This window comes from Rhipicephalus microplus, chromosome 8 (genome assembly GCF_043290135.1).
Source record: "Rhipicephalus microplus isolate Deutch F79 chromosome 8, USDA_Rmic, whole genome shotgun sequence".
Classification (NCBI taxonomy): domain Eukaryota; kingdom Metazoa; phylum Arthropoda; class Arachnida; order Ixodida; family Ixodidae; genus Rhipicephalus; species Rhipicephalus microplus.
The window spans coordinates 30,777,349-30,799,773 of NC_134707.1; the positions used below are offsets into that span (position 1 = coordinate 30,777,349).

Here is a 22,425-nt window from a genome sequence, read left to right on the forward strand (position 1 = left end):
TAGCTGGTGCGTCGATGCATTCAGCCACGCTATCCCGTAGTCTGCAGATTTTTGATCTCAACTGTACGTCTGCATGTCCGTCAAGCATAACCAATGATTTGTGATAGTGGAATGTTGAACCCTACCAAACAGAGAGGACCAAACGATGTCCGTCCCCTCCAGAGGCAAGGCTCTTTCGTTACTCTCCTGTCCATCTAAAAATTGGTGCTGTTCAAGTAAATTATTTTTTCGACTTCGCAATGTCACCCAAAGAGGAGGGCAAACATTGATAAATGAATGAATAACTTTCCAGCTACTGCGGTGGAGGTCCCTTTGACTGCGCCCTTAAAAAATACATTTTGGTTAATCCTCTACGAATCTTGCGTATGCGTATAATGTATCTTCCACACACTTTTACAAACCTTTATTATCCTTCTCATCAACGCAACATTCAAATATATGCATCATATTTATCAACACACAGCGCAAGAAATTTTTCGAAAGAACGCCTTTCATTGCCAGGCACAAGGATTAAAAAGGTAGCGAAATGGTCAAAGTTACGCAAAGAAATAAAGACGGTTAATGTTTTGTTTCCCTGCTACCTATCAATATGATGATTTCGGAAATCGGACCGACGAAGATGACAGAGGCCCGACGAAGGCGACGGAGCGCAGATGGTATCCCACAAACGGATCTCTAATTATATTTTCGTGAGGTTGCACAACCTGCACACGACGTTCGTCACAATGTCATCGTTATTTTGACACTTGCAGCCTTAGCCAATGTTCGTAGCAATGGGGAATCAACCACCTTAATACACGTTTTGATAACGGCAGATGCGGTAGCAGTGGGTATTGGCGATTTCGACCACCTTATAGCACTAACGTGCACCTAAGTACAGATACACGTCATCCCGCATCTTCACTTGAAATCAAAATGTGTCTGCCTGGAGAGTGATTTGAACCCCCGACCAGTGGTTCAGCAGTTCCGCACCATGACGATTTGACCACCGCGACGATTTTATCGTCATTATTATGCCAACCTTTAAAGAAGTCAGTCACAGATGTCATGCTTGAGAAACTTGAGATTAGGAAGGCGGCATTATAGTAAACTCATTCTTATATTGTACAACAATCACACTCATTAACGTGCGCTGTTCATAAGAAGGTCCTGAAGGAGCACCAGCGCCAGCAGGCGCCTTCTGGAGGATTGGACACATACTGCACATGGTGTCAAATGTTACGCATGTGCGGTGGCGTCCCTTGCAGCGCCAACGAAACGGTGATGTGTTCGACTGCGGCACGCCCATAACCACGTTTCGGAAGCTATTTGGTGCTCAAAAATAACAGCAGTGTGTCATTTGGAATCGCACGCAAGAGCTGGCACAGGTCTTATTCAAGTCAACAAAAGGTGATGCTTTTGACGTTTTCTTTCGTCTATTTCATTTTGTGTCTGCATTGTCCTATGCGAAAAGGCCACTAGGTGATCGCAGATTTTCTGGGATACGTCGTAGGGCCCGTCAATGGGCGCGATAAATAATGTTGAAAAGTGGATGCGCCATGTGGTATCCAAAAAGCTGCTTCGAACGTTACGAAGTAACCAATACTTAGCTTTATGACTTTACAGGTAGCCATAAATATGGTGAATTCTAGTCCAGATAGGACAGCATCTATATTTTCTCACATTCGAATTGTCTAAGAAATTGCTAAGCCACTTATTTTAGTATTCAGAAACACTCCTTGATTTGTACTCAACTTGCCGCAACCTTCGATTCAAGGCGCTTGAACAGCGTCTTCGCGTTTGGGCCGCCTTGGCATCGCTTAAACAAAGCGCAATCAATATGCATTTGTGCTTGCTGCATTGAAGGTGGTGGGAAGCCACGTTCAATTTTAGGAGCGTTTCTGAATACGCGGGTTATTTTCTTTTTTTTTTCTAGCGAACTCCGCTTTTTGTTTTCTGCCACAGTGATCTACTAGTTATAGTACTCTAGTGCTGTGTCACGGAATCAAATCCTGGCCGTGGCAGCTCTATTTTCAATGATGCGTAAATCTTTGAGGCCTGTTTTCTTCGGTGCAAGCGCACGGGAAAGGACCTCGGGCGGTCGAAAATTCCCGAGCCTACCGCTACTGTATTCCTGCTCATCATCAATATTTGTGTTCGTTAAAAGCTAACAGTTACTGTTGTTACTGGTATTAGCAGTATTTCCTTGATTATTGTGGCTAAACCGACACCAACAATTTTCCTAAGTCTTGATTACGTTCACGTGTGCACGCCTGCATGCCTGGAAGGAAAATAATAGCTTCAGAGCTGATGCCTATAAACCACGTACGCCTGTTGGAAAGACGCCTGATTCATGGTTGTCATCTTGAACGCTGCAAAACCACTAAAGTGAGCACACAGGCTCCTCGCTTCCTGTTCATTTTTTGTGTCTGTGTGTGGGAGGAGGGGGGTCGGAACTAAAACTCTGTCGTGAAAAACATTCGCATTAGGTTCTTGAGTCTGGTTATCCTACTTGGAGAATAATTAGTATCGCCTGCTACCTGCTTCATATGATGACTGCGGGAAAGAAACCGTGGTGATCGTTGTGCTATAACAGAGGCGGTGCACACATAATATATCTTTGAACTGGTGAGGATCGTTCAGGTGAACAGTTTCATTTAAAGGCACAGAACTGTTAATTTGTACTACCTGTACAAATACCGCGATGATGAACAATTCGAGAAATTCAATTCAATGCCGTTTTTGAGCACTCTACCACAGTTACACTAATGGTAGCGTGCTTAATAGTTTGACTACCGCCGTATCTTCCATGATAGTTCGTACAAGGCGCGCATGTACCTACGGAAAAAAAACGTATAATGTTATGAGCGAAAAAAGAAAACAGCTGCTTAATTTTATTGATGGCATTTGGTATCATATCACCCTACTTCTTATGGTAAATGATAACAGCGCTCAAGTGCCCACTTTTTGGGCCAGGCAGCCTTGCTCGCACATATCAAGGCCCTATAGGAGCGAAAACTAAAGATATGTTTATCACCACATTTCCGCTAACCGAAGGTCGTACCTCTTTTTCCATGGTGAGCCACCGGGTAGATCCGGTCGCAAAAGTAACGCCTCCTATTTCGTGCTGCCAAAAGACATAGTAGGAGAAAGTTTGCTACCGTACATCCTAATCACGGGACGGGACATTATAAGCTGCAGGGAGAATGTTGCATGAGCTGCTTCTCAGCAGCACAGGTTGGGCGTGTTTACAAGGGGACGCTTCCACAGGCACTGACCGTTGTACTACAGTGAGTATTATCCCGTACTAGACCCCTCCGTCAGCTCCAAATCCTCCGACGTTTTTTTCTCAGGACAAGCAAACAAGTTTCGACATTCCGAAAGCGCGAACGTCGCACTGCCTCTTGCAATTCCACCGCACACTTTGGAGTCACAGGGAAGTACTTCCTCCGTTGCATGAGATGTCCGGAAACCTCAACCTAGATGTAAGACGTACAGCTGTCACACATATGTCTTGAATATTGTATCCAGGCTGTTGCAAACTTCCTAATATTTCTTATCTGCTAGGTCTGATTCCCACCGTAGCAGGCAACCAAATTGGTCTGGTTAAAACCGCCGCTTTTATGAGTTGGCTCATGTCTGTGTATTTCTCCTTCTGCATTTTGTCATTTGTGGTACTAAATCTGTCTTGGTCAAGTGGTGGATTATGCGATGAATATAAGGCACCACCGCATTGTAGGAGGCGTCCAGAGTTGGTGCCATATAAGTTTTGTATATCCTCTAATCACCTGAAATATATTGTGAGTGCGCAAGATCTGTCGTTAGTCTTTGCCGCCCACCGTAAGCAGGCTGGGCTTTGCCCTAGCCTCACCAATGGCGAGAATAAACCCGGAGGTTGGTGGGGAAAATTGGCCTCGTATCTACTTGTTACACTGCAAATGTCGTCGAAATACGATTGTCTTGCGTCTGAAGAGAGTGATCAATACGTTTCTTTGAGGCTCTGCGCAAGAAAATTGGTGAATGGTATTCTGGAGGCGCTGCGTAAGAGTGCCTCGAGCGTGCAGCGGAGGTGAACTAGCTCATCAAAACACGTCACACGTGAGACATGAGCGCTATCTGGCAGTTATCTTGGAAAACAAAGCGCGCGCGCCATGCGCGCCGGTCTCGGAGATGACAAGGGGTAGAACGCAAGGCGACGGGTAGGTGCCACCCCCGTGTCGTCTTAGCAAAGCATTGGAAACACTTGCCTTTTCGTGCAAGCACTGCTTGGTCAGCGCAACGTGATAAACGCTACGGTCCTTAGAATTACTTATGTGTGCCTTTGTAGTAAGAAACTCATAGAATATTGACGTGCTGTTATGGTGCCTCAGATATGCGAAATAATTGTTTTTTAATTGACAACCGCACAAATATGAACACTGAATCTTGAGCAATATTGGTGGGCGCTGTGGATGAGGTCGGCCATCTGGAGTACCGTTTGGCCACTTTGGTGCCATTTAGGGTACCGTTAAAGGCGGACGGACAGACCGACAGAGACATACAGACAGACAGACAGACAGACATGCCAAAATTTTTGCGTCGAAAGTCCTCAAGAAAGACTGTCGTCTTTAAAAAGTACGCTTCGGCGTTTGTAAACTGCGCGACTGGTGTCGTTTGTCAAATACCGCTGCATTGTGGGAAACTTTGCGTAGACCAGGCGGAGTGCCGCGTGAACGAGGGTGCAAGAAAACATGAGCTTTCGATTGAGTGTAACGGGATCCCACATTTGCATGTGAATTCCCAAGCATGCATGTGCTCACCAATTTTCAGAGAGATTAAGATATTCGCTATGAGCAGTGACACCACAACCCTCTAAGCAGTCAGTGTCTTTACATATCTGCAAGAGCCATTGCTAGAGTTAGCGACACGTCTGTATTGATACTTGATAGTGAGCGTAAGTTTTGTGCGCATTCTTGTAACCTGTTTAATCGGGACCATGTGCCCGCCTTTTCCTTGCGCCTGTCTACTGCACGAGTATATATGAAAGGGTGACGAAAGATACGTCAGTTGAAAGTTTGCGTTTCTTCCAGTTCGTTCTTTCTGTGTCCCTGTCTTTATTTGCGCACACAAGTTTGCCTTCTCATTTGTTCTCGAAATTTCGTAGGAAAGATTCCGTAATAGATGTTGCCAGTTTTTTAATTGAAGGACATTTAGGCATCCCTTTTTTCGTGCGCTATGCCAATTCTGCATTCACTTCTTTAGAGAAGATTGTTCCAAGCACATATTTCATCCTATATATGTGTAAAAAAATTCACGTTTACGTATGGTAATCATAGAATGAAACGAGACCGCGTATTTCGGTGTACTATAGATGAGCATGCGCAATACATTGAAAATACTACGTGATGTCTAGACTTATCTGCTCCGTGAAGAAAATTTTGTCTCCCATCAACGTGTTTCCGTCGAAAATCCGCTGAAATGATTCAAACTGAAGGCAGTTGCAAGAAACGTACGTGCGTTGTTTAGCCTGAATGGCCATGTATCAATCCGTGCGAACTGTACATAATTGAAGGCTTCTCCTGTTTTCGGAAGCGCATGGCCCAGCTCCACTGTGGCTAACTCAAGTGGTCCCTTCTTGAACTTACTTGACATGGCGCCCCACTTTACGAAACATCGACAGCTTCCTGCATATAAAATGTTTTTTTTCTCTTTTCAGTTTGAAGCTGCAGTTCTCATCAGCCTCAAGAAATTCCTAAATGGCAGATAGAGACACGTCTCAAGAAGGCGAGAAGATGTCTGAAACTCGGCATTCTAGTGAGCAACCTGCAGCAGAAGCAGAAGTGCATCTGGCCGAAGCCGCATCTGCATACAGCAGTTCTACGGAGGTTTACTACGAACCACAGCGAAGCTGTTATAGACCCGTCACAGAAGAAGGATTGACAAGTGGTGCGAGTGGTACGCCACCACCTCCAGCTGCCGAAAGGCATTCCGAAAAAGCGCTTCAAACGGAACAAGAGAGCAGTAGTATTACACCGATCGACTATTCCATTACCAAAACTCAATTAAAAAACAAGCCTAGTGAGAAATATGAAGGCACAACTTCGGGGCTCAGAGGAAATACAGCGAAGAACTTCGTGAAACCTAAGCGTGGCCACAATGCCACACAAAAGATACTTTACCAGAAGAAAGTTGCCGAAGTGGGAATGTCACCAACTGCACACCACCTGTACAAAAGCCCTACTTGGAACACTGCACAAGGCGGCCTTTATCAGAGCGGTCGAATGTATAGTGCAACAGGTACTGGCCCGCTGCCTTCTCAAACAGTCCCGCCGACGTCCATTGACGCCGAAAGGCAGGGTATATCATCGGCGTTTAATGCGTTGGACGGAAATGTTCAACAAGCCTATGAACAAGAAATACTTCTGCACCCGACTGCCAATGTTAGTAACATACCACCTAAGGCGCCACAAGACAACATGAATGTCTTCAGTCAAGCTCTAAGCAGAGCAGTACATGGTTTTCCTGAAACGCAGCCGGACCGAATTACTGCGCCGCTGCCGCATTCGTCTCAAGCAGAATCTGATCAACTTGATCAGCTGCTAACATTGTTAGACAAAGCACACGAAGGGTCTTCAACTTCACTGACAGCCTACAAACAGAACCTACGAACTTTGAACCTTGGTTCTAATCCTTCTAGCGTTTTAATTCCAGGAGAAACAAACCAGATTCTGCCACCCCAAAGTGGTAACGTCACAGTGTCACCTGCGCTACGACAGCCCGTTTCCCGAATACTGCCAGGATCTTCGTCCGATGCGCCAGACGTGCGCCACCACCTGAACCCAGATATAAGACGCACAGCTGTCGCCCCGAGCAATATTATTCCCGTAGCCGATTCAGGCTGGAATAGCTTTTCTTTTCTTCAAGCCGTAGGCCTCTATCCTACCACACCAGGCAACCGATTTGGTCAAATCCCCGTTCCAGCACACAGCGCAGCACCTCTGGACTATAGAATAACGCATGTTGCACCTCAAACAAGGCCTACTGCACCCAGTTTTCAGATAGCGAATCAAGCGTCTGCTACGCAGCATGCCGGCAATCTAACTGCACAATCCCAGGTGGCCACCCCATATGATAATAGAATGAATTCAAGAACTAACCAACATGCAATTCGGTATCAGGAAGCGTTATCTGCTGCACACATGAACCCACAACCACCGTTGATGCCCTGGTCTATAGGTTTACCAAACGAGATGCTTTTAGCTTCAATGTCACCACCTCATCTGGTACTTTCTGAGGAGGCAGTAGCATATTACGAAAAAATGGCATACGTTCAGAAGTGGCTCGATGAATCTCCTCCAGTAAATACTCCTGAGATGTCGCAGCAAAATCAAGCTTTAGCGCAACGCGAAAGAGCAGTGACCGGCAGGCAAGGTCCACCAGATACAGACCCTCAGACAGTGCCTCAAAAGGACGACCAACGACGCGTTCTGCAGGCAGACGCCGCGGGTACAACTACGGTGACTCCCAACATTGCACAAACAAGCAGCCCAGAGGGAATGAAAGAAAATCCTTCAGTTAAGCCGACTATGCAAGCGCCACAGCTGAGGTCATCGGCATACAATCTTCGTAGGGTGGAACGTGTGATTTCAGCGCCTCAATCACAGGTTCGTTTAAAGAAAACTCGAGGTGCCGTGTCTAGACAATCAAGTGGTCCGAAACAACGTGGGCGACGAGGAGAGCCGCAAGTGGAAAGCCATGCAACTTCACGTGACCATTCAACTGCCTCTCAGCAGCCTGACCCCCCTATGCAGAGTTTCGGAGGGCAAAAAGGAGGAGGTTTCCATTTATATCGTCGGCCTCGAGGCAATTTTGCCAGTAAACGTGGATCCAGTGGAGTTCGCATATCGGCTAGATCACCTCGTTCTTGGGAAGAAACATCTGAGACCCTCACTTTGGAAAGTAGTCAACCACTCTCTAAACAGCGAAGTTTGCAACCAGGAACATCGACGACCAGCCAAACAGAAACATCCCAATTTCCTCAGATGGCGGAGCAAGTACCAAATAGGAAGGAGGGACAAAAGATGGAGGGGGTCAGTCGTCTTGAGAGCCCTGCGAGGGACCCGCAGAGGGATGCACATTCCAAGCTTTCTTACGTTGTAGAGAAACAGGAACAACGAGACACCACTCGAGAATTGCGAAGATTGAGCCATGGTTCGGAGCCCTCTCAAGAAGAAACTTTGGTGAAAAGTCTGTCAAAAGCGGGTCCGCGAACTTCCTGACACCGCAAAGGGATACCGCAGTGGTGGCCCACCTGGGAAGCGGAAGACACGCTAGAGAGTCGCAAATCTTCGCTGCCTGCCGAAGGTGGAACATCTTCCTTGGGATAAGAACACGGCGTTTCTGAAACTAAGGATCATCCTTCTGAACGGCAGGATGATGTGGACGAGTACTCACCAGAACGAGGTCACAGTAAGGAGTTTGAACCACTGGGGCCATCACCTTTTGAAGGGACTACGTGAGTGGACACTAACGCAGGCAGTGAGTTAGATTTGTGTTCGCAAATGCCCCTGCACATTTCGCCGAGTCTTCTTTCATCACCACTGAATTTCCCCGTTCAATTGAATGATGCATCCTTTTCTATATGGTCACCGCCAAGCATAAGATGCATTAAGGAGTGTGCTATTTTTACGCCCTCCCTCACTTCTTCTGAAGATGCGCTATACTTCAAGCACTCTACAGGAATTTCGTTTAGTGTGGCATGAGATGCATTCTATATGGATCGCAAACCCCATTCGAGGTACATTTCATCTTTGTCACTGAAGTGATGATTATGCTTTTACCACTGCCAATGACGATGCAGACTGATAGCGCTTGAAGCAATACCGCCACGGTTCTTTTTGGGGACTGCACTTTAAGAAAGTTTCACGCGCAAGGTCTGGAAGTACTCAAAACTCGTGCGTTAATGCAGTGTTGCGTTAGTGGTATAGCCTTTGAAATGTGTTTGATGCGCTTGTTACGATCCCGACAAATGGTCATTCACCTGCAAAGTATCAAGCAATAACTATGTAAGTTTTATAGATAAGCGTCCTACATTGAGTGACGCGTTTCAGAGCCAAGACTGACAAGGATCCTGCCGTCTCAAGTGAAGTTAGGCTCAAGTCCGCATCAATATTATTCATAAAAAACTGACAATCCTTCCTCATAAAATGTTTTTCGGGCATGAAGTTGACAATTTCATCAACAATAAAAGACGAAAATTGCAAATGTGTCGTATTTACATTGAAGGCACATATCTTGGATTATCTCTAAGAAGTGCTTAAAGGACGGCTTCCTTCATCATCTTCAGAAAAGTTATGGTGTTTCCTCAACAATTACCTAGTTTGCCTTTTCTTTTTTCAATGTGTGAAGAAGCTTTCCGTGCAACAGAAGTACTGCATTGAAGCGCCCAGCCTCTTCTGAAACTCGGTCAATAAGTGAGCTGTGTTCAGATTCATCTTTTTCGCGGTGATAGGACGAAATGTAGAAAAAGCAGACAGGAAAGGCGTTGCTACGAATATTATTTCTGCTGGCTCAAATAGAAATGAATATATATATATATCTCACTTATCGCAGCGGCCGACACGGCAATGCAACCTATTTGTTGAGAACCGCAAGTAGATTTCTGAAGTTTTCTTATGTAGGCACACACTATTCCATGTGAGTTGTAGTCTTTCTACCTGAAGACTGGTGTTTTCGATAAATTAGGACATAAACTCACAAACACTCTGAGAAACTTACTGAATATGTTATGTTTACATTGTTTCGTACGAATGAGGTATGGCTGCTGGTCCGTAGGCCATGCCGACGGATTAAAGTGGAAAGTAGTACCCTACAACACGCATTGAGTGAAACAAAAAAACTATAACGAATATGAGCAGGCGAGAGACTCTTTTGTTACTGTACTGTCAATTGACTAATGTGTGTGATTCAATGAATAAGTACAAATAGATTGTTACAACTGCGCAATGTCACGCTGAGAGGAGCGCAAACATTGACAATGTGATGCATAAGATTGTAGCTACTACATGCTGGCGGCCCCTTGATGCCATTATCGGCAAAAGAAAAAAAAAACCTCAATTATTGTAAGAAACAGCTGAGCTACTTTCGAAGTGTTTATTCTAAAAAAGGGGGGCATGGCTTGCAATCAAAAAGGTGATAAAGGTGTCACAACATTAAAAACGCGGACTAGTGACTGAAGACGTGCACATCGACAGAAAAAAGAATTGTTAACTTCTCTACGCATGCGCATGCATTAGTAGAAGCTATTAATCTGTCCCACATAGCGTTTAGGTGTCTACGAGAAAAATAAATACGGAAGCCTTTTATTTCATCTATATTCAAGTTAATCAACGATTGGCTCAACCATGCTTTTCCACTGTTAACGATATGTCATGCATCGAACATTTGACTTATAACCATTGAACTGCACGTTCTCGGTGTCCTGTCCTTGTTTCCGCGTTCTCTTTTCTCAGAGAGTCGATCCTTTTGAAAGCTTCCGAATGTAAAAAAAATGTATTTCACTAATTCAGAGCATCCTTTGCCTCACCGCTATACAATAAAGAACATGCTTCTATCATAGTTGTTAGCTCTTAGTCAATCATTGTTTTCACAAAAATTTAGGAAAAGATCGTATTTCATCGCAAGGCACATGGATCACAAAGGTACATAGTTGTCCAAGCTGCACAAGCCCATAGAGCCAGTGAGCACTCCGTTTCCGCGCTACTTATGAACTTTATTAATTGCGAAATCATTTTTACAAAGGCGGTCGCACCTAGGTGCATACGGTAGGACAAATACGAAAGTGGCTGTTCATTTTGTTGGGTGTAACTGTAACCTCATCCATTAACACCGATTCTGATTGTTACTGCAATTTCTTCATAATAAATTGATAGGCCCATATTCACAAACCAACCTTGGTCTTACCTCGACTTTTTTTTCAAGTTTCTAAACGCTCTACATTACGTTTTAAGGGCACAAAGATGGTAACTAGGTAAAAGATCACAACAAGAATGGTTCATGAATACTGACCTACTTTGTACATCAAGCTCAATAAAGGCTTATAACCAATGAGAAAAACTTGAGGTAAGGCTAAGGATGGTTCATGATTACGGGCCTTAGTTACAATCGGCTAAAACCAACCAGTTACACAGCAATTCATTTACATATGGTTAATTTTAGTTCACGTAAGGAAAGAACTCAAAATGGTGATTTCAATGATATTCTTAATTGCCTGGTTACGATATACCACGTAGAAAAAATACATAATGATGCATTTCAGGAGACACTGCCTCTAAATTTTCTCGCATGAAAACTAGGTAGATTCCTAACACAGCATGAATTCATGTTGGCTTTATTCATTGATAATGCCAGAAAATTTCCATTCACGATACCACAAAACATGCGAGTGCGCTCTGTGCAAATTCTGTTCTCATAAGTGCGCTTACGTCACGCGATTTTAACGTTTAGACCATTACGACAGTTTCTCTTAGGAAACTTCGTGCCCTTTCTCTTCATTATTTATTCCTTCATATAACAAATTCAACTCAACGTCCCTCTCACCGAAATTCATCGCACCCTTCACAAAGGCTGCCGCGGTGGCACAGTGCTTACTGCACTACCCTTCTGACCCGAAAGATGCGGCTTCAATACTGAGATGCCCCGCCGCAATGGTCTAGTGGCTAAGGTACTCAGCTGCTGACCCTCAGGTCACGGCATCAAATCCCGGATGCGGCGGCTGCATTTTAGGTAGAGGCGGAAATGCTGTGTGCCTGTATGCTCAGATTTGGGTGCACGTTGAAGAACCCCCTGGTGGTCGACATTTCCGGAGCCTTCCACTACGGCGTCGCTTATAATCATACGGTGGTTTTGGGATGCTAAACCCCACATATCAATCAAGTATATCAATACTATAGTACTGACAGATTTGATAGAGTGACCATCGTATACGATGGTCACGCTTTAACGGAGGTGAAATGCTTGAGCGCCGTCTAGTTGAGTTTTGTGCATGATAACGAACCCAAGGTGGTAGATCTTTCCAAAACCCTCCCTTGCGGCGTTATTCATATTCTTATCGTGGATTTGACATGTATTGTTCTATAGCTTTGTATGTATGAATCACACAAAATTTTGACGATACAAAAATAGACGTAGCACTTGAGACACTTGGGGTAGGTCAAAACAAAGTATATTGAAGGCAGCATTAATCCAAAGTCATTCATATAACACTTATTTGAGTGCGCCATAGCAGAGAATTTATTAGTAACGCACACTGCTCACGAGGATGTAGTATGAAAGCGCAGGCGAAGCGTTCGCCTTCTGAAGGATAAAACGCCTACTGCGTATGATAACAAATCTCCTACGCATGAGTGGTAGCGTCCACTGTGGCGTCAACACAACGAAGTGTCTGACTTTGTCATGCTAATATTCATGTTTCGGAAGCTGATTTTTTTTCGTCCAAAATTATCTCTGGCTGCCACTTTGAATCACACGCAACAGCTGGCCAAGGTCAGATTCTTATAAACGAAATGTGATGCCTTGACGTCTTATTCCAGTATTTTTTTATTTTAGCTGCGCTGCCTTGTCAAATGGCAGTCAAATACTCAATCGTATATCTTCTGGGGTACAACTGTAGGTGCCATGGATGCGTGCGATAAATTGACTGGGAAAACTAACGGCACAGTGAGATGTCTACAACGTGGTATGGAATGTTGCGTAGAAAAGAATATTACTAGCTTCCTTAGCCTAAAAGGTGATCATGGGTGGTACAGATATCGAAGTTTATTATTGTTTTTGCAATCGCATCGACAGCGAAATTCATATTCACATAACTTTTTTCTTGCTGTTAAGAAGCGGTATTTGTAAACCAGCATGGCGATCTAGGGGTTATAGTGCTAGGCAGCTCACACGAAGGTTGCGGTATAGTATACCAGCGGTGGCGGCCACAGTTTCAGTGGCAGCATAGAAGCTTGTGGCTCGTGAAAGATACTCGTATGGTGGAAATTTCCGGAGCCCTTCACTACGACATCCCCCATAACCGTTGGGTTTTAACCACCATGACGCGCCCACAGTTGTTGCTCTTAATAATATTAACTGTATATTCCTAATTATTGTGGTTTTCCGCCATGCTGGATCGGTGGCTACCGTGTTCGGCAGCTGACACGGAGGCGCTGTAGGTACAATAGAAAAGGCCCGTGTACTGCGCGATGTCAGTCGAACCTTAAAGAAACCAGATAGTCGATTTCCGGGATTTTCCTTTACGGCGTTACTGATAATCATATAGTGGTTTTGAGACTTTGCACCACACGTACTATTAATATTATTACTAATAATTATTGCGGGTATTACCACCTCAATACTGTTTCTATGTCTTCATTTTGTTCTTGTGTACATGCCTGCGTGGACTAAAATGAGTTGCATCTGAGATTATGCTTGAAAAAGTGCATCTGCTGCAGCGTACCTGATTCATGGTTACGGCAATCTTTTTAGATAGCACACTGCAGATAGCTTGAAAAAAAGAACCGAGGCCCTGCTAATGGACATAAAGAGTCCTGTCACTAAATCTTCGTTCATTTTTTGCCCAGTCGGAATCTTCTGCAATGAGGTACCAACAAGCCCAAGCCTTGCTGCCGTTCGAACCGTCGTTTTCCAGGGCAACTTCCACCGTTAGACTTTAGCCAAGCACTACCCGCGATTTCCGTGGAACACCGCTACCGCATGTTTTCGAGTTTAACCAGCGATTTCGGTTTCACCTATTTTCTATACTTGCGGACATCGGTTCATGGCAACAAAGCGAAAGCTATACAGGGGCAGAGCTACTGCACATGCACTCTTCTGTTAAGTAGCCCAGTTCAGCTCAAGCTTCGAATGACGGCCATGTTTGAATAACCACGCTGCCTTCAATATACTACGCCTGCTGGAGAGCGAAATTCGTCACGAGATTCTTTGGTAAGTCGTCGCATTAAATGGATGCCTCGCCGCGGTGGTCTAGTGACTAAGGTATTCGGCCACTGACCCGTAGGCCGTGGGATTGAATCCCGGCTGCGGCGGCTGCATTTCCGATGGAGGCGGAAGTGATGTAGGCCCGTGTGCTCTGGTTTTGGTGCGCGTTAAAGAACCCCAGGTTGTCGAAATTTCCGGAGCCCTTCCCTACGGCGTCTCTCATAATCATATGGTGGTTTTGGGACGTTAAAACCAACATATCAATTGAATTAGCTGGATGGGGACGACTGTCAGGTCAGCCAAAGACGAAGACGCCATTTAGACAGTCAGGTGTCCGTGAAATGAGCGACGTTTTCAGATGGGCAAAAACTTGAAATGACATTGCACGACGTAAAAAAAAATATGAATGGGCCTTTGATTGTGTGGCGTCTCCTTGTAAACGTCCCGTAGAAAATAAAGTGATTTTTTTCATCATCGTCACTTGTAAAGTAGGAACGCAATTGTGGGACGATATATTTCAGTAATGGCACATGCCCTGTTCGGCTCTGTAGCATTACCTTCATTGCCAAGAAAAGTTGACTGCGAGTACAGGCCACTCCTGGCTAGCACAAGCAACATTACTGATAACAGCCTTCAATTCTTGCCTACCAAGTCGCTGAGATTGGTTTCCGTTCTTATGAGTGGCGTTGCCAAGAAAGCGGACAGGCCGCACCACCACCTCACTACGTAAACTCAAATGCTTACATTTAGTACTTCTTAATATACGCACAAGCGTAAGAACGCACGCATAAACTTTCATAATGCTAGTCGTGGTGGAGGGAGGTGGGTCAAACAATTTCGTTCCTGAAAACATTTTCATTACGCCCCTCAGTCACCTTATCCCACTTAGCGAGCAATAGTTGATACTTGCACAACTACTAACCCTATGGGAGAGCTGCATGAAAGAAGCTTCGAAGCAGTGATCGTTATCCTGCTAAAGGCGCACTAAATTTGCAATGCTTGTTTGTAAATTGTGGGACTAGTTCGAGTGTTAGGTTCTCAGAAACGACACAAAACTGTTGAGATCTGTTGCCTGCCACACAGCAAATAGAACGTTAACATTAAAGATCATAACGCAACGAATGAAGACACTGCAATGATCAATAGCTGAGCTCTTCGATAGAATGTTTTTGATGCAAGAAGAAAATATTAGTGCACATGTTCGTGTTGTTCTCTTATTTCGCATTCCCATCCATTTGCGCAGTTACGTACATTATGGATGTTTTAATAATGTCGCCTGACTGTGCGTAGATAACGGTAGCCCCGCACACCAAGAAAACGAAAAACGTCCCTGTCTATACGTCTCAAAAAATGTCGTACTGCATTGCCGGCAACAATCCTCTCGCGTATATTACCACCCGGGCCAATGGTTGGTTGTTCGTCAGAAGCATTGCTTTGTCGAAGAGAGAAACTGTGTTTTTGATATTTCATTCAATTCAACCTTCAGTACTAAGCTTAGTAAACTCTATTATAAACGTGTACAGCTGTTCACTCGCATCCGCAAGAACTGGATTTAATAACTGCAGTGAGATGCGCAATGGGCTGCTTGGTCTACTGTATGAAAGAATACACTTCATCTCGTAATAATGGACACCGAATTGTGTACCCTTCTGAGGAAAGTTACCGAAATTCTCGGAAAAAGGCAGATAGCTTTGTCGCTTTGTTTTTTCCCAGAAATATACGTATTTCTACTACGAACGCATTTCGCACCATGTTGCAACATTCACTCCACAAGTTCTGGTACATTCGATCGAACGCGTGTTTTTCGCTTATTTTTCAGTCGCGATAACAACAACAGGCGACCACAAATTGACATGAAATATATGAAGTGTTTTTGGAAAGATGAATTACGCCACAGTCGCAACGAGTGAGCAAAACATCCAGAAATCCAAGAGGCAATGCTTTTCATAAAAGCCAAAAATGAACACCCAAAAGCCGTACCAACACCTCCCTATATCGTTTTCACTGGTACAAACAGTTACCGGTTTCATACAGCCCTGCCACTAAACAAGCAGAGAATGAGGCAGCTAGCACGCTTACTGCTCAAACTTCGTTGCCCAATATATCTTCGATTAGCAACGTTGCTATTCGTCATTCAAGCCGTAGGCCTCTGTTGACAACCTTTCCGTACGCAGATGATCAAATCACTGCCGAGAGATCCCCGTTTAAGCGCTTGGCGCCGCAAAATTGTACCCCATACGCCGGCGCGGAATCCGAGCCTCGCCAGGATGTCTCAAAACAGGCAAGTGTTTTTACAAAAGCTACTGCAGACATTCAAGTAAAGTTCTTAACCGCGAAATTCCCACATCGACCGCATAACTTTAGCTCTAAGCCCAAAGTTCCAACACCTAGATATGACAGCGAATATGCTCTTTGGCAACGAAACGCCATCACTTGCACGTGAGCAACATGAAGAACCAAGTTATTGTTTTACTGCCACTTCGCCCGAAAATATACCTACAATGAAGAATTCAGGTTCTCAAGAAGCATTGAATCTTGCTCTTGGTTGTGCGGGTCGTTCGCGCATCACGCAAACCAGCGCACTTTGGCAGCCACAGAGCACTTACAGCAGCCCCCAATTCACGCAACAACTTGATGATAGCAGAGGGCAAACCATCTATAGAAGAGCACTCACAGCAACTAAATCCTGATGTCGGCAGCACACCAGTTGTCCACGACTATGTAATTGGAAAGGTGCATTCAAACAAGATACGAGCGCTTCCTTCTAATCGTGCAAGCCCCTCGCGCGCCACACAAGTGAACGTGTCTGAAAACGCCCCCTCGTCAGCGTACGTAACAGCGGCTGCGCCGATGGTTACGCACATGCTGCGCTTACAACAACTCCACCAAGTGCGTCACTGCGCACGACGGTGAAGCAACAGCCTAAGCTACAGCACACAGACTACATAGTTCATTGCCTCTGTAGCTGTCGTCCCTACGCGTCGGTGAAATGGATTCGCGTAGTGCACGATGTCGGACAGCGCCACGTATCGCGCAACCAGGATCCCTGACTTCTCAATTTATGGAAACATTACAAGCTTGCAGGACCCTGAGTACTGGGATGCGTGAATATATATTGGCACGAATGGTCGCCTTGATGATGTCACCAGAAAATCGCAGCCTACTGCGTCCCCGGGCAAGCAGTGCCGTGACTCCGCCATCTGGCACGACTCGAGCGCCCCCTGAAATGACTTCCCCACATTGGTCAAACAGCGCGACGGTATCACAGCAGCCTGGAATTGCGCATGCAAGCAACAGTTCACCGCCTTTACAGATGTCACCCCGACGCATTAGTGAAACTGATCCACGTGGCATCCGATATCTGACTGATAACCCTGTCACGCAGTCAGCCTCCCTGACTTGTCAATTTGAGGAAACGTTACAGGCTTTCAGGAGCCTGAATTCCGCAATGCGGGCATATATCTTCTCACGAATGCTTTCTATGATGGCGTCACCGGAAAATCGATGTCTATTGTGTCCCCAGGCATGCAGTTCAGTGCATCGGCAACATGGCACGACCCAAGCGCCTCTTGAAACGAGTTTGCCACATGTGTCACAGGGCGCAATGGCGTCGCGACAGCCTGAACTTGCACACCCAAGCAACACTTCGCTGTCTTCGCAGATGTCACCCCGACGCATTACTGAGACGGATCCGCAAGGCACCCAATACCTGACGTCACAGCCTATCGAACATTCAGCATGCCTGACTTGTCAATTTACGGATGTTTTACAAGCTTGCAGAAACCTGAGTATTGTGACGCGGAAATATATCTTCTCCCGAATGCTCTCCATGATGACGTCCCCGGAAAATGGAAGTCTAGAGCGTCCCCTGGCAAGCCCTGCTACGACTCCGCCACAAGGCATGACCCAAGCACCGCCTGAAGTGACTTTGCTACATTGGTCACAAAGCGCGGAGGCGTCGAAACAACCTGAAATAGCGCATGCAAGCAACAGTTCATTGCTTTTGCAGATGTCACCCCAACACAACGGTGAAGGGGATTCGCAAGATGCCCGATATGTGACGGCACACCCTATCGAACAATCAGCCTCCCCGACTTGTCAGTTTACAGAAGTCTTACAAGCTTGCAGGACTCTGTGTGCCGTGATGCGGGAATATATCTTCGCACGAATGCTCTCCATGATGTCAACAGAAAATCGTGCTCTAGTGGATCCCCAGGCAAGCACTGCCGTGATTCTGCCTCAAGACAGGAACCAAGCACCGCGTGAAATGACTTTGCCACATTTGTCACACAGTCAAACGGTGTCGCAACGGTCGGAACTAGAGCACGCGAGCCATAGTCCACTGTCCTTGGAGATGTCCCCTGCACGCGACAACGAAACTGATCCGCAAGACTGTTGATATGCGACCGCGCACCATATCACGAAGTGAGCATCCACGAATTTTCAAAGTTAAAGAAATGCTAAAAGAATGCATGACCCTGAGCACCACGTCGCCGAAATCGGTGTTGGTGGAGGAATATTGTTCATGTGAAGATGATTCTTCTACAAAATGAAGTCTGTATGAGGCCTTTTAATCGGAGAACCCTTCGGCGTATCAGTGGTTCTTCGTACACTCTTTGTGGTGAAGACAGTCAATCAGATTCTGGATTTCACGCGCCACTGCAGTGCACCTGAAGGCACTTTGACCCCCATGAACTACAGACGCATTCAACAATTTATCCTTTCCTGAAAAACCGCAGAACAGTTTTTGCATCTTGAGTCATTCGGCTACATCGACGTCATTGCCTTCACCACCAGCACAGAAGGTGACGTTTAGTTTCAAGCAAACAGTTCTAAGTACCTCACAAAGACAGTGCCAGTTTTACTAGCGCACAAATTGTATGTCGTTTCGCTGTTTTTTTCTGAGACTTGAACCAAATAGCAGATTGTTGACATGCTAGCTTTCGTAAAGAATGAAGTGCTGGACTAGAATTTTGTTGCGTGCTGATTGTATGTTGATTGAATTACGTAAACCTTGCTGAATAATCGAATACGGTAACCATGTTTTTATTTTGCCCATGACAAGAAACGATGCCTCTTAGCATAAGTATCAAGCAAAATACACGTTCACTTCAGAAATAAACATCTGCGTTCAAGCAGACACGTCTGTGCTCCGTGAAGCTTATATGTTTGATAATTAGGCGTTTCACCAACAAGGTTGTATTAGTGACAGTGGCAGTAACTTTATTCAATAGTCCCAAGGGAAATAATGAGAGAACTGCTGGGACTCTCTAGAGTTAGAGGCCGATTTAATTTTCTACAAACCTATAGTATACAAAAACACGTTGTTCTGGGCAGTTGTCAGTCTCCACCAATGCCCATAAAAACCAGGCTTCCTGAAGTATGGGGCACTTCTGCAGGCTCGGCTGTCGTATGTTATCAAGTTTTCTTAGGGTTACGAAGAAAAAATTACAGATAGCATAGCTAAGTGTAACGCTTGGTCGCACTCAGACGAAATCTTCTTCCTATTTTTGTTATTTCAGCGGTTGGTAACGTCATTAACAAAGACTGAAGCACGTATAACCATCTGTTGCATATTGAGCATGTGCTCGTGCCAAACTGAAGTATTCTTCTCTTTCGAGTGTCTTAATGATGACAATTGTGGAGCAATTTTAGAAGCCCCTAACGTAGGCAAAACGACGTAGAAGAAGCGCAAAAAGTGCGTGTATATATATATATATATATATATATATATATATATATATATATATATATATATATATATATATATATATATATATATATATATATATATATATATATATATATATATATATATATATATATATATATATATATATATATATATATATATATATATAGACAAAAATACAAAATGACAGAAAGAAAAGAAAAAAAACTGCAAAAAAAAGGAACTGCCAAGATCAGCGCTTCTTCCAGGCTTGGCATCACTTACCTGCCCTAATTTTTAACACGAAAGCCTTTTACGCCATGGTCTATCATGACTCTGCTGACGTATTTCCGTCACGGATATTACATCGTAAAATACTTGCTAGCAAATTGCAAAGAGTTATTCGCCGGGTGTCGATCCTATGACCTCTCGCTCCACAGCCGTGGCGCCAAACCACTAATTCTTTGAGCGTATGTTGTCCACTTTGCCAACGGCGAGATATTTGTATACACCACATACCATCGGCAGTCGTCAGAGCTCAGCAATTTGAGCACGTTTCTGTCACAAGTAGCGAGATGGTGTTGAGGGCCACCTCTAAAAGTCGTCTCTCTACGCGTTGCGATGCGCGTGTGCGTCCGAAGGGCATGGCGGCTTCAGTGCCGTCTCACGCGCTACCCAAACAGCCGCAACGCACGTGCCGGGACCCCTGCCACACGCAAGAGGGGGACAAATAAGCCAATTGGCGACACTCTTTCACCCTTTGCTGTGGTGCGGCAGGTGTGGCAGCACGTGCGTTGCGGCTGTGCGGCTAGCGCATGGAACAGCCCTGAGTACACCCGCTCATATCGTGACTGGGGGGATTTGTACATCGTATGCTTCGACCGCAACTTCGTTTTGAACTTACAGGGCTTGTGTTTGTCGATGAGTGTTTCTTTACCTTGTGTATGTGTTATGTGTGACCAAAGCATGTCAGTAAGCAAGTACCAACTAGGCCAACAATCAGTATTGTTAGAACTTACAGAAATTAAAGAAAACATGTACGTCACTTCGCTCAGGGCTGCGGCAACATTTACGAAAGGAGCGCGCTGCGCACAAGTGAGAACCGTGACGGTTGTTCGCGCTTCTTCTTTGTATACTTGTCCGTTCCTTTCGTGTGTCCTTCTTTCTATCTGAGTAGCGTGCTTTAACTCTCGATCTACGAGAGTTGATAGTCCGTACTCGTACTGGGTATGCTTACTTCATGCGTGCTTTTTTGCTTGACGGGTGCTCTGCAAGTTTCGAGCTGCTTTTCATTGTTGACGTTACATTACAGTTTTACGCTGTTAACACTTTTTCATTCTTTCTTGTGGCAAAACAATGTGAAATAAACGCGGAACTGCCTCTGTGAAGACATGTTTCACTTTCGTCTGATACCGATTTGTAGACAGAGGTTTCTGCTCCGTTTTTGTTTTCGAATACAACTAATATTCTATAGCGAAAAAATGAACGAAAACTTCACTCCGAGCTTTATCTGAAACTTGGCTAAACAGTTGATTGTCCCATTTTTGATCGAGTGATATTAATGGGGGAGAATGTATACACGCAGACTATTGTTTTTACGTTGAGTTCGCGGAATTTTCGCGTCAGCGAGCCATCGCTGATTTTTACGTGGTGGTCTGCCGCGTATCTGCAGATGGTATTTATTTCCTTATCTGCTCATTGCTAGCGTGACATTTCAAAGAATGTAAACTAGCTGGCAGTGCATGTAGATGCACCCCTCTTGTGACTGAAGACTGCTTCTTTGGTGCCCTGTGGGTGGGTCCTCGCCTTTTAAGTCGGTGAGCGTGGAACGCTGATTGTGAAAACGCCGTAAGTGAGGGATGCGATGTGGCCTTGTTGGTAGCATATCTTGTTTGTAAATTTCTTTTTAGCGCACGTAAAAGACAGGACAAAATTAAGGCAGTTAAAAACGCATGAGTCTGTATGTGCTTTCGTTTTATCCCGTCTTTGATGTGCACTACGGGAAATCTTACTGAAGATGTACGGTAAGGATGCCAATACCGCCAAGGCTTTTGTCCAACTCAGCAGTTTTTATCAATTGGGCAATGTGAGTTTTCAAACGATTGTACTATTATTCCCATGGGCCCCTATTCCAGTCCTTCATAGCCAGCAAACTATTATGGTGCATGATTTGTTGCAAGCACACTATTTGGCCAATAAAACGAGCTTGCCTCCTTGATGACCTTTCTTTCTTCTCACACGCACAATTGCCGAGTTATAAAGCGGCAATAAAGTTTCGCACTTACCTGAAGTGTCCACACGGTATACGCATGCAAATGAATTCAATTTCGCGTTATATAGTGCACATGAAGAAGTTCACTACAACTTCCAGTTGTGACGTCGTTTAAGAAAATCATTGCTGTTCATTTTCCTTATGTGGCGTAGATCACCCCACCGCGGTGGTCTAGTGGCTAAGGTACTCGGCTGCTGACCCGCAGGTCGTAGGTTCGAGTCCCGGCTGCGGCGGCTGCATTTTCGATGGAGGCGGAAATGTTGTGGGCCTGTGTGCTCAGATTTGGGTGCACGTTAAAGAACCCCAGGTGGTCGAAATTTCCGGAGCCCTCCACTACGGTGTCTCTCATAATCATATGGTGGTTTTGGGACGTTAAACCCCACATATCAATCAATTATGTTGCGTAGATGACGATAGTGACAATGAGCCGACAAGTGCTTCCGCGATAGGCTTCCATGAAAGTTTCACTACCGGTTTGCATATACACCGGACCCTACATATGAAAAACTCCCATCAGAAACCACGCAACATTGCAAATTATAGCATG

General features: G+C 45.0%; 1 long non-coding RNA gene across 1 annotated transcript; it reads left to right on the forward strand.

The window, feature by feature from the left end:
* The first annotated feature begins 1,214 nt into the window (after positions 1–1,214).
* On the forward strand, positions 1,215–9,222 carry LOC142768904 (uncharacterized). The gene is made up of 2 exons (XR_012885537.1): positions 1,215–1,389; positions 5,675–9,222. It is a non-coding gene; the product is annotated as an uncharacterized LOC142768904 (long non-coding RNA).
* The last annotated feature ends 13,203 nt before the right edge of the window (positions 9,223–22,425 follow it).